We start from the raw sequence: 12879 nt of genomic DNA on the forward strand, positions 1-12879 counted from the left end.
AAAAAGGAGACTAAGAATTTAGGAAATTGAAAATTCTTGAGATTAAGAATTTAGAAAAACTTGGAAAATTCGTCCAGTTCGTCAGAAAATTTTCGAAATTTGAACGTCTGAAAGCCCCGGAGCACGACTCTAACAGCTCTAAAGTAAAATAAAAAAAGGAGACTAAGAAAATTGAAAAGAAACTGCGAAATTCCGAAGTTCGAAAACGTCCCGACGACTGATCTATCTCTGGCCGATTACGTCATTTCCGAGCAACGTGCAACAACTCTTTCCACAAACTATACCTATACCTCGCTAGCATGCAAACTCTCTCCTCCGTGGTAACTGCAAAAAAAAAGAGAGAGATAGAGAGAGAAAGAAAGAAAGAAAAGGAAAAAGTCTGCAAGAGGGTTTAAATTTACGGGGCAGAAACACGCGACGTCTCGCGTCCAATTATCCAATAACTTTCATCCTCGGGTTAGACAGAATCTCCTGGTAGGTTGAACGACACGCGCGCGCGTTCCTCTTCGTCCCCGAGCGGGCCAAGTGTTTTCCTCTGGTATTGGGGCTCTGCGGTTGTATCGCCCACGCTCGAGGGTGACGCACGACGAAGCGAAGCGAAGCGAAGAGAAGAGAAGCGAAGAGAAGAGAAGAGAAGAGAAGAGAAGAGAAGAGAAGAGAAGAGAAGAAAAGAGGAGTGGAGAGAAGAGAAGAGAAGAGACGGACTACGGTTTTGAAACGGCAAGGGAAGGAAGACAGGCAGGATGGTGTGTGCAGCACGATAGCCGAGCGTACGACGGTGTGACCCTAATGCTAAAAATACCAAGGTGGCCTAAGTAGGCCGAGCCGGCTGAAACGGTTTCCATAGTTCAACAAGCGCCGCTGCCCGACACAGCTATAACCGGTCAACCTGCCATACCGCCGCCCCCAACGCTCCTCCGCCGCGCAAACTTGATCAATTATTATCACTTTATCCCTCCAAGTATCAGCATCCCTCACAAACCTGCATGTTATTTCGGAAGATCGTCGGAGAGATTCTTTCGAGAGAAGCGAAGTTTTTGGATTCAGATTGAGACTAACAGAATTCCTAGACTTTCTAACAATGAGGCTAGCTCAGACGAGACAGTCTCAAGACGCGACGATTATGTCTTTCAATGGACGTCTATAGAGTATGTCTTTAGAGTCTACAAATTTTGGAAGCAACAGTATTCTCCAAGAAACACGAGTTTATTTCTTTATTTTTATTTCTATTTCTATCTTTAAATTTATTTTTATTTTTCATTATTCAGAGCACGAACTTATTTATCTAAATGACGAACACGCTGGATCTTTATGAAACTCGATAATTGTGAAAATGAGATGTAGATAGATGGGACACTGAAAAAAAGTCTATCGATTTCTTTTTTCTATAATAACGTCACTGAAGAAAAGAAAAGAAGAGAAAAGAAGAAATTGCACAACGTAAACTGACTGAAAATATCGCAAAATGAAATATTGTTTATAGTTTCAGTTTTATCGATAGTTCAACTATCTAAACTAAATAGATTATTATGATAGCTTGTACTATAATATATAATAGTATAATACTATACTATTATATACTGTTGTACTATAATTAGTATATAATAGTATACTACACTATTATATACTGCTATACTATAATTAGTATTAATGGTGAATAATAGTACACTACACTATACTATTATAGTATATACTATTGTACTATTATGTACACATATATAGTATATACTATAATTAGTACTATTATATACTATACTATATTATAGTATATACTATATTATATACTATACTATACTATATTATATTATATACTATACTATAGTATACTATACTATAATATAATAGTATAGTATACTATATACTATACTATAATAGTATTATATACTATTATACTAGTACTAATTATAGTATATACTATACTATTATAGTATATACTATACTATTATAGTATATACTATACTATTATAGTATATAATTATAGTATATACTATACTATTATAGTATATACTATACTATTATATACTATAATCCTATAATAGTTCAACTGTCTAAACTAAATAAATTATTAATAATAATAATACAACACTGTATGGTTTCATACAACATTGTATAACATTGTTCTTAATAGTTCTTGATAGTTTGATCAATAAATAAAATAATAAATGTGAACACAATTGAACGTGACAGGCAACATTTTTGACAGAGAAAAAGAAATTGGTCCTATTATTTTCTCGAATCGCCGGTCGTTTGTGATTTTATGACTGAAAGTACGTGAGCACGAATAATTAGATGCGGCTGCACGATCACTCTCTCTCTCTCTCTCTCGCGGTGTGTGAAAACGATGGAAAAAGCCGCAGGAATTTATGTCGACGACGACAACCATTATTCTATGGAAATTTCTTTAGAAACTCTTCCCGGCACCTCCTCCAATAAAAACTAATTAAAAGTACTTAGTGTATCCATAAATATTAAAATCGTTCTATAGTCTTGTCTGTTGCACTACAGTTGCAACAATTACATTTCCATTTATATTGTCCTTCGTCATTTTACAAGTAGAAAACACGCGGAGTGATCATTGTCCGGTAGCCTTGAACGGCTAATTGATCTCGCATACAGACCTATCTTAAACGAAACTAACAATTTCAAGGACCATTTATACGATTCAAAGAAGCATAATATTCGCCAATGAGTATCTATCAACGCGTATCATTTTTTTCTTTTTTTTTAATTTATCGACGATCAATAACATTTAAAAACATACTGCGGCTACAGAAATTCACTTCCGCCGAGCCGTTCCTTTTATGGAAACTCCGCGTTTCATTTTCACAGTATAAAATTTTCACGATTATATAAACGTGCCGTTACATCGAAAACGACGCGAAATTTAATTATACCCGAATGCTATTAATATAACATGAATATTTTTCTTTTTCAATAGTTTCTAATTTTTAATAGTCGCCGTGAGTGTTAGTTACGAAAAATTAATTAAGCAAACTTGAATAACCATTAATTGAACAGAAAATAAAACCTCGCGGATGTTCCCGCAAATTCACGCGTTCTAACGAGCGCGAGTTAGAGAAAGCGTAGCCAAAATATTACAAATTCTAACGTGTTCTAACTCTGTCGTAATAAATTTCAAGTTTATTTTAAGACTTTCGCGGTGCTTTTTAACCATCAATCTCGCGTCTCTAAAATCGTGATCAACGAGAGATGCGCAAATAAACCGTACATCTGTCATCTGCCATCCGTCAGCCGAAATTACGAAACAAAGGTGCTCACGATGATGCTGACATTTTGTCTCCTCCCTCCCTGGTGAAATATCTCTTCTCGCGAGATGAAATTTCGCGTGAAAAATCTTTGTTGAGAGCACGGTCACGTTTCTCCATAGGCCGAGTCTTCGTACTCGAATAGGTGTGAATTATTTTGTACGGTGAACGGGTTGACGAGCAACGGGTTTCACGTTGACGAGCAACGACGTCCAAGAGATTGTAAAGAGCTGCTTGTTTATTCGTTGCGGGCGCAGGTTGCCGCAACCGCGACGCGGTCAGCCCCGTCATAAATGTAAATTGAATTCCGTCGCATAAATTTCCACCGCGCGGCGTATCCAATAAATTCACCGACCGATACAATCAGTAATATTCTGTAACATCGTCGCACGATCGTATTACGAAACTCTTTTCGCGCCCCGATCGGGGCTCTAGTGTTTGTGCGCGTTCGTGGAACCCTCGCTGACTCTTGCTGACTGTTATTCCGGGCAATTTTTATTGCAACGCAATTGATTGTACGTGCGGTAAACTGTATACGAGCAAGCAGACGACATAAGTTGGTAGGTAGTCGATAAAGTTCGTCGATTAATTTGAATTTTCTCCGGTGTTTCCGAATCATTCGAATCTTTGAATTTTTTGAGTGCTCGAATATCATTGGATATTCAAATGTTTGGATCTATGAGTCTCCAAGTGGTCAAATCTTTGAATTATCGAGCTTTCGAATCTTTGGATCTCTGGATATTTGTGTATTATAGATACTCGAGTTTCTGAATTTCTAAATTTTTCGGTCATCGAATCTATGGATATTCAAATGTTTGGACCTATGAGTCTCCAAGTGGTCAATTCTTTGAATTATCGAGCATTCGAATCTTTGGATCTCTAGATATTTGTGTATTATAGATACTTGAGTTTCTGACTTTCTAAATTTTTCGGTCATCGAATCTATGGATATTCAAATGTTTGGATCTATGAGTCTCCAAGTGGTCAACTCTTTGAATTATCGAGCATTCGAATCTTTGGATCTCTGGATATTTGTGTATTATAGATACTCGAGTTTCTGAATTTCTAAATTTTCGAGTCATCGAATCTATGGATATTCAAATGTTTGAATCTTTGAGTCTTCGAATCTTTGTATCTCTGAATATTCAGATACTCAAGTCTCTGGGTCCACAAATTTTCGAGTCTTCGAATCCTTTCGAACATATTCAAATATTTGAATCTTTTAAATTTGCAAGTGTCCGAATCTTTGAATCATCGAGTGTTCGAATCTTTGGATATTTAAATGTTTGCATCTTTGAGTCTCCAACTGTGTAAATCTCTGAATTTTCGAGTTTTTGAATCTTTGGATCTTTGAATATTCGGATACTCGAGTCTCTGAATCTTCAAATTTTCGAGCCTTCGAATATTTGGATATTGAAATGTTTGAATTGTTTGAGTTTCTAAATCTCTGAATCTTTAAATTTTTGAGTCTTCGAATCTTTGGATCTCCGAATATTCAGATACTCGAGTCTCTGGATCCTCAAATTTTCAAGTTTTCGAATTTTTGGATCGCTGAATGTTCAGATACTCGACTCTCTGAATCTGCAAATTTTTGAGTTTTCGAATCTTTAGATCTCTGAATATTTAGATACCCGAATCTCTGAATCCTCAAATTTTCGAATCATGTTGAAAATATTCAAATATTCGAATCTCTCGAGTCTCCGAGTGTTCGAATCTTTGAATTTTTGAATCTTCGACTCTTTGGATCTCCGAATATTCAGATACTCGAGTCTCTGGATCCTCAAATTTTCGAGTTTTCGAATCTTTGGATCGCTGAACATTCAGATACTCGACTATCTGAATCTGCAAATTTTCAAGTTTTCGAATCTTTAGATCTCTGAATATTTAGACACCCCAATCTCTGAATCCTCAAATTTTCGAATCTTCTCGAAAATATTCAAATACTCGAATCTCTCGAGTCTCCGAGTGTTCGAATCTTTGAATTTTTGAATCTTCGACTCTTTGGATCTCCAAATATTCAGATACTCGAGTCTCTGGATCCTCAAATTTCCGAGTTTTCGAATCTTTGAATATTCAGAATCTTTGAATATTTCGGATCGCTGAATATTCAGATACTCTACTATCTGAATCTGCAAATTTTCGAGTTTTCGAATCTTTAGATCTCTGAATATTTAGATACCCGAATCTCTGAATCCTCAAATTTTCGAATCTTGTCGAAAATATTCAAATACTCGAATCTCTCGAGTCTCCGAGTGTCCGAATCTTTGAATCTTTGAGTCTCTAAGCCTCAAAGCTTCTGAATCTATGAGCGTCTGAATATTCGAGTCTCTGAATCCCCGAGTCATCACGTTCGAATTCAAATCGCCGAACTAACAAGAAACGTTATTCTCTCACAAACGCGTGCAAACAACGCGCCGTACCGTGCACCTGAACGTAGGTGCTCGGTATTAGAGTAACAGCCTTGCGGGACGGTTTGAAATTACCAAGTCACCTATCGATAGCCGGCGGTTCGATTTTCCACGCTACCTGGCCGGCATCGCGCTGGAATCGCGGCGTGTTATGCCGTCACGTGCGTGCATATACGGCTGTATACTTTATAAATAGACAAGGTCTCGGGCCCACGCTAAGCCCACGGGTGTACACACTACACGATGCATGCGTTCGCACGAACGAGCATCAACGTCTCGTTGCACCCGTTCGGATATATATTTCGCTCCTGTTTCTCTCTCCTCTGTTCGACTCGCGTCGAGTTCCTCTTGTTCCTCAACGAGCGAGCGAGCGGAGGATCCCAGCTGCAACACGTGCCGCGAGAACGACGCCGCTTCCGTTCGTGGATCGTCTGGAGTATCGTCGCTCCGACGGAAACGTGACTTGCAGCCACCAACTGCCAATTACTGCTACTCCGAATCGTGTTACGAAAGATCGGCTTTCCGTTAACCGGCATACCGAGCCGTGTTCTCGACACCGATTCCGTTAATTTTGCATTTTTCCTCCGATCGACGTCGCCTTTTTTTCGTTTTTTTTTTTTTCTTTGTAATTTTTCAACACTTTTCAAGGTTCGAAGCATATTCGTGAAAGTGTTCGAACGTTTACTCTGCACTCTGAGCTATCAACAACGTTCACAGTGTGTGTCCTATCGAACGTTTTTAACATCTTGCGCTGAAATGAGAATTTTCTGCTCCAAAATTGTAATATTTTCTCTGTCTTAAGTATATTCAAGTAAATAATAATTTTTTTTCTCTGTCTTAAGTATATTCAAGTAAATAACAAATAATAAATTTATTACTTCTCGATAATTTCTATCCAATGATACCGACGAGTTTAAAAGAAAAAGAAAGCGACGAATAACTGTATACGGTTCGGTCACTCGTTATGGTCCGCAATCAGTTGCCCAGCGCAATTTAACCTCTTGCGCTTGAATGACGTGCCACGCACCTCGAGAATTTTTTGTTCCAAAATTGCAACATTTTCTCAGTTTTAAGTATATTTGAGTATAACCCAGGCAAAACAGTTGATAAATTTATTACTTCTCGATAATTTCTATCCAGTCGATATCGCATCGACGAGTTCAAAAGAAAAAGAAAGCGACGAATAATTGTATATGGTTCGGTCACTCGTTATGGTCCGCAATCGGTCCGCCAGCGCAAGTTTCATTAAGTTTCATCGGCGACGATTATATTAGAAACAATCTGAAAATGTAAGTTACATACGGGATAAAAGATTTGCGAGATGTTGCGAAACATATATTTGTATTAAATAACTCTAACTACTGTTTTAATTCATTTACAATGAACATTTTAATTTAGCTCGTTTAGACCTTTCTTCCAGTTCGTCGTTTGTCTTAAGAAGAAGCTCGTCAAATATTTGAATTTTATAATTATAGGTATAGGTATTAGCTTTATAATTACAAGTTAAATATCTGAATTTTATAATTGTAAGCATTATCGTATTGTACATGGATGTTGTAAATTACACGGTGGAGGATTGAAAAGATTTCCATTGAAAACAACTTGCACCGTAAAAAACATATCTTTCTCACGAAAAGTAGAAACTTCAGTTGGTGGAACAGTTCAGTTCTAATAAATCCAATATAATTATGTTACAATAACTGTATTATAATGATGAAATTGTTCCGTCGGCTAACAGCAAAATATTTACACGAGATTTGCATCGCTTAAATGTAAATTAATTTCTAATAAGAAGTGGCTTGCGTTGATTGCCTCCTGACCTCTCCACGTAATAATAAATCAATTCCTATAATCTGATAGATGAATAGATACGTTCTTAAGCGGAATTAGAAAACAGATTAATTTTAAACTCGAAATTACTTCTTAGTTATTACAGATTCCTTTCGATGACAAACAGTTCGAGCATCTCCATTGAATTTCCCTGACGCTCGTCGCCGCGCGATATTTAAAATAAATCGATGACGAGAACAGCGAAGAAAAACTTCGCGTTGGCCGTTTACAACGTTCACGGTGTGCAACCTCCTGCAACTTCCAAGGTCACCCCCTTCGACGTTTTCGTAAATCGTTTTATCTGAGAGCGGGCATCGAGCGTGCAACGTGCGAACGTGAGTAATGAAAAGTCGAAGTTTATCAGTTCGTGGATATCGGCGGCGGGGATCGACGATGGGAAAAAGCGATACCGACAGACATCGCGGTAAAACGAACCTGTATATCGCGTTACCCGCCACTTTATAGAATATCGTTTGGCGCGCTTTGATCCGACCGATTGAGCTTCCATTGGAGTGGCGATTTCAACCGAAGATCGCCAGTTATCCTCCGCTGGAATTCGGAATCTGATAGCGATCCGAAATTTGCGTATTCGCGGACAAGAAACGAAGAATAACGATGTTTGAAATTAGTCGGTGATTTTAATTGCAAGTGGATGCAGGTAGTATCAGTCAAAGAGGACTGAACATCAAATGTTTGAAACGTTTAACGAACTTATGGATCTGGAATTTAATAGTATCCGAAATTTGCGTATTTGCGGATGAAAAGACGAAGAATAGTAATGTTTGAAATTAGTCGATGATGTAATTACAAGCAGGTGTAATTAACGTAAGTAGATTTAATTATACGTACTCTCAGCCAAAGAGGATTGATTTTCGAATATTTGAAACGAAAAGAAAAAAGTTTTGAACGTTTTATAAACTTGTAAATTAGGAATTTAATAATATCCGTAATTTGCATATTTGCGGATGAAAAGGCGAAGAATAGTAATGTTTGAAATTAGTCGATGATGTAATTACAAGCAGGTATAATTAATTAACGTAAGTAGATTTAATTACACGTACTCTTAGTCAAAGAGGACTGAATTACGATTATTTAAATATATTGGACTTTTGAGCATTTTCCTAAGTATTAGAATTATTTTTGAGTATTAGAAATTCTGAGTATTAGAAATATTAACAATTGTTTAGAAGGCTGTATAAATATATCGATTTTACGAAAATCCATCTTCACAATGAATTGGAAAATTTTATTTTACTTTATACATTTTCGTAACAATACGATCGATATCAGATGTCCTTTTATTAATACAATTTCTCGAAACAGTTTCATCAGAATTAATATCGATATCCGCTCAAACAGAAACGTAATTGTACAAAATCTACTTTTAAATCGCAATGAACTTGCACATGCTACATTTCGCGCCGGCTGTTCTAACGTTAAACGTTTGAAATTCCCAGATGTACGAACTATTTCGCGATCTAACGTCTGCAACACGCATGAAATTTATTAGTCAACGCTTTCTATCGTCAGTTGTTAAAGAACACTTCCTCGTCCCTTTAGAAACAATGCCACCTCCCCCGTCAATTCAGAACGCTCGTTAATCCAACAGTAGAATGAGTCACGTAACGATTGGACTCGAGGCCGGTCGCTTAATTATTCCGAATGATTTCGCGAAAACTTGTTCCTCCTTCTCTTCCCGCGAATGAAATATCAAGAAAATACTCACTACGCGAAAACTGTTCAGTTTTATAAAAAAAAAAAAGAAATATCAAAACGCGTGGAAACGATTTCGCTTGGCATTTTTATCGAATTACTCAGGTCAGGTACACCTCTGGCTTTCATTTGCAATTCGCGATCGCGGCTTGAGAGGAAGGCGAGCAGACACAATGGCCACCCGCGATCGCGGCATCGTATTTCACACATACACAGACACACAGATGTGCGACGTGTGCGTCCGTGAAAAGTCGAGGTGTTTCAAGTGCTCATCGATCGTCGTCGCAGATGAGTTTCGCGATCGTTTCGCCGTGGTCGCGGTGGTAAAACCTCGTGTAGCGATTTTTATTGCTCCTCCAGCGTGTCATTGAGAGAGAGAGAAAAAAAAAAAACGAGCTACATGGCCACCTTCTAACTGCGCGTTCGCGTAACTCGCTCCGATTGTTGCCGCGAGGATTCGCATTCAGGGAGACAGGAACGATTCCGTGGGAAACTCGATGTAAACTCTCCGGCCAATTAAAAGTTTCTGATTGTCATAGCTCGCGGTTGAAAAGCAGACAGGATCTAAACAGCGAGATTTCTGGGAAATCCGCTGAAGTGGCAATTTTTGACAAAACGGCGCGGGCGTTTGGGTGGTCTGATTGGGGAGAAGATTGGTTAAATGGATATTTCGTTTGAAACGGAACGCTCTGTCAATTCTCTGCCAAGTTCGACAGATTTTTGTCTTGTTACATTTTTGAGAGAAAGTCTTTGCGAACGGAACTGCTACGACGAAGAAAATTTTAACCAACGATTTATAGAAATATTTTCATTAGACTTCAATTATTAATAGAACTTGTTAATAAATTACCCGCACCGATCGATATCAATTATATATGAAACTTTTAATCTGTATTATCTGGGTCAATCACACAAATATTAATTTAGTACTAAAATACTAAAATCTCTTTTAGTACTAAATTACTAAAATCTCTCGTCTCTCGTTCCTTTTCCTTTCGGTGGAATCTGTTGAAAAATTTGATTCTGCACGGTGTGGCGAAAAGGCACGTCGATAAGACATTTGTTTCTCGAAAGCCAAGAATGATACAAAGATTAGGCACGAATGTGAACAGAGGGAATCGAAAGAGCGAGTGTTAGTGGATTTGTACGACGAACAGGGCACCTCTGTACCGAAGATATCTGTTGGATTCGAATAACATTTAGAAACTACCATAACAATGCGTAAACTTCATTCTCGGATTTCCAACAAAGTTAGTAGGATATTACGTGGCATAAATTCAATTAAACCAGAGTAGACCGCCGGCTCATTGGTTACTCGTATTTGACACTAAAATTCCCTTTACAATCGACGACTTTATATTACGAAATTCAACTCAATTGGACTAAGTAATTTCTCCTCAAATGGCTAATCGAATTTAACACTATTTTACGTGACAAAGTAATTTCTCCTCAAATCGAATTTAACACAATTTTACGTGATTATTGTCAGATAGTATTAGATCTCAATGTTAGTTTCGTCTATAAACGAAAGCAGCAGGTATACGTTCTTTCAGTCACTAAATTATGCCAAGACCTTTTGAGCGTTTTAATTAACAAATAAATACGTAGTAATGAATTATTATATAATGAATATTATATATAATTTAATATTTATAATTATATATAATTTAATATTATTATGTATAATATAATAAATATGTAACTCAGATTCGTATAAAAACTATTCGAGGAGAAGTTGGTGATAGAGAATAAATACGTAATAATAAAATTATTACAAGATACTAGTAATAATAAATAACGTAATTCAGATTCGTATAATTATTCAGAAGAAGTTGATGACAAATAATATATATATATATATTGCTACAAGATATTGGTAATAACAAATAAATACGTACAGGCGAAACTTTATTCAGAGGAAACGTAAAAAATTCCAATTAAAAATATTAAATTTCAATTTTAATTGGAAATTAAATTTTTAACAAGAGATTCTGTGTTTCAACTTTCGATCGACGGACGGAAAATTTTAATTAAAGTTGTAATATTCCACCCTAACACTTCTCGCGCTGACTTCACCACCGTGTGCAAGAAATATTTCACTTTTGCCGAGAGAAGGTGGAGAGAAAGGTTATTAGTAGAGTGAAACGCATAAAAACATAAATATATACAGACCGAGCGTGATAATAACATTAAAATTTCAATATTTCAATATTTTTCTACACCCTTCGAAATCGTCTGTGTCCGTGTGTGTGTGTCTGTGTTTCACGCGCTGCGTCATCGTAAACGACACGCAGAGCCGCTCCTCGATCGACGATTCTCGATCGGTGTCGGGCCGAAACGAGGCGGAGAAGGTAGATTGGCGAGCCACTTCAAAGAGTCGCGTCGAGTCTTTTTTTTTCTTTTTTTTTTCCCCAGGGGAAAAGAGCCCCGGTCAGGATTCATTTTTCTAACGGGGGAGGCGGCCACCAGAAGCGCATTTGCATCTCTCTGTTCGCGAGCTCATTTTTCCGACTATCTCGTCGGAAATAAATCTGCCCTGAGCCACGGAACAGGCCACAGCCGGTAATAAAAAAAAAAAGAAAGAGAGACAGAGAGAGAGAGAGAGAGAGAGAGAGAGAGAGAGAGAGAGAGGAGAAAAAAACAGCGAAGAAGAAGGGAAGGGGAGGGAAAGAGGCGAACGACGTTCTCCCTTTATCTGCGCCACGTAGCGCGGCTTTTTAATGACGGGCATAAGTAAAAGCGCATCCTGGCCTTAACGACTGAAACTGAGCACGGAAATTCATTAAGGGGAGAGGGTCGAGATTCAATGATCCGAGCGTCCATGAATTTCGTGGATCGTGGACTCCGCGTATTCACGTTTCCCTCGGTTTCTTTTTTTCTGTTTCCTCTTCCTCTCTTTTCTCTCGCTTTTTTCCTTTTTTCGTTTCTTGATCGTCCCTCGTTCAAGGTTCAGTCGAGTCACTCTCCTCCACGTCGTCGTTCGTTCGTTCGTTCGAACTTTAATACTCGTTTTGTGTATGAGTGTGCTTTTGTTTTCTTTTCATTATGCCAGTTATTCGAAATCGGTTCCACGAACCTTCGCGCGGTCTTCGAAATTTTCAAGTCCCGGTTTCTCACACCGTTGCGTCACACCAAGTGAGTGAAACGTCCTTTCAGCGTTTCGAGAGACACGTCTCGAGACGCACGTACGCGCGATGGGAAATTTTCTCACGACTGAGAAATTTATTAACTCGTTAAGAGCCGATGCTCGCGCTCTTCGTCGTGGAATTCTGCTTTTTTCTTTCCAATGTGTCCCGTTCGTCGAGAGAGAGAGAGAACTCCGAGAACTGATGCCTGAACATCTTGTCCAAGTCCAAGGATGTTCCCACTCGGATTCTACGATTCTTTAATTAGTCATCGATCGAAATTGAATCAAATTTAACACATTGCGAACGGGAGACGCGTTTTTCGGTTTTCAACTGTTGCGGATGGGAGAATTCTCTTGTCTCAACGTTGCGGACGCTTTTTTTTTGTGTTGCAGGGGACATGACCCAGGCAACTTTATATATAATTAACATTATATAGTATTATTAAAATTATACATTATATATAATTAACATTATATAGTATTATTAAAATTATATATTATATATAATTAACATTATATAGTATTATTAAAATTA

The 12879-nt window shown here is 37.7% G+C and overlaps 1 protein-coding gene and 1 long non-coding RNA gene across 2 annotated transcripts in view; one reads left to right on the top strand and one right to left on the bottom strand.

Annotated features, from left to right (window-relative positions):
- The window catches only part of LOC122532787 (methylcytosine dioxygenase TET2-like), a 92166-nt gene that overhangs the window by 35373 nt on the left and 43914 nt on the right, over window positions 1-12879 (bottom strand). The gene's annotated exons all lie outside the window — the stretch shown is intronic.
- LOC122532788 overlaps window positions 3656-12879 on the top strand; it is a 14927-nt gene continuing 5703 nt past the window's right edge. Inside the window, exon 1 of the long non-coding RNA XR_006307573.1 lies at window positions 3656-3826. This is a non-coding gene — a long non-coding RNA (uncharacterized LOC122532788). The remainder of the gene's footprint in view (window positions 3827-12879) is intronic.

This window comes from Frieseomelitta varia, unplaced genomic scaffold (genome assembly GCF_011392965.1).
Source record: "Frieseomelitta varia isolate USP_RPSP 00005682 unplaced genomic scaffold, Fvar_1.2 scaffold_473, whole genome shotgun sequence".
Classification (NCBI taxonomy): Eukaryota; Metazoa; Arthropoda; class Insecta; order Hymenoptera; family Apidae; genus Frieseomelitta; species Frieseomelitta varia.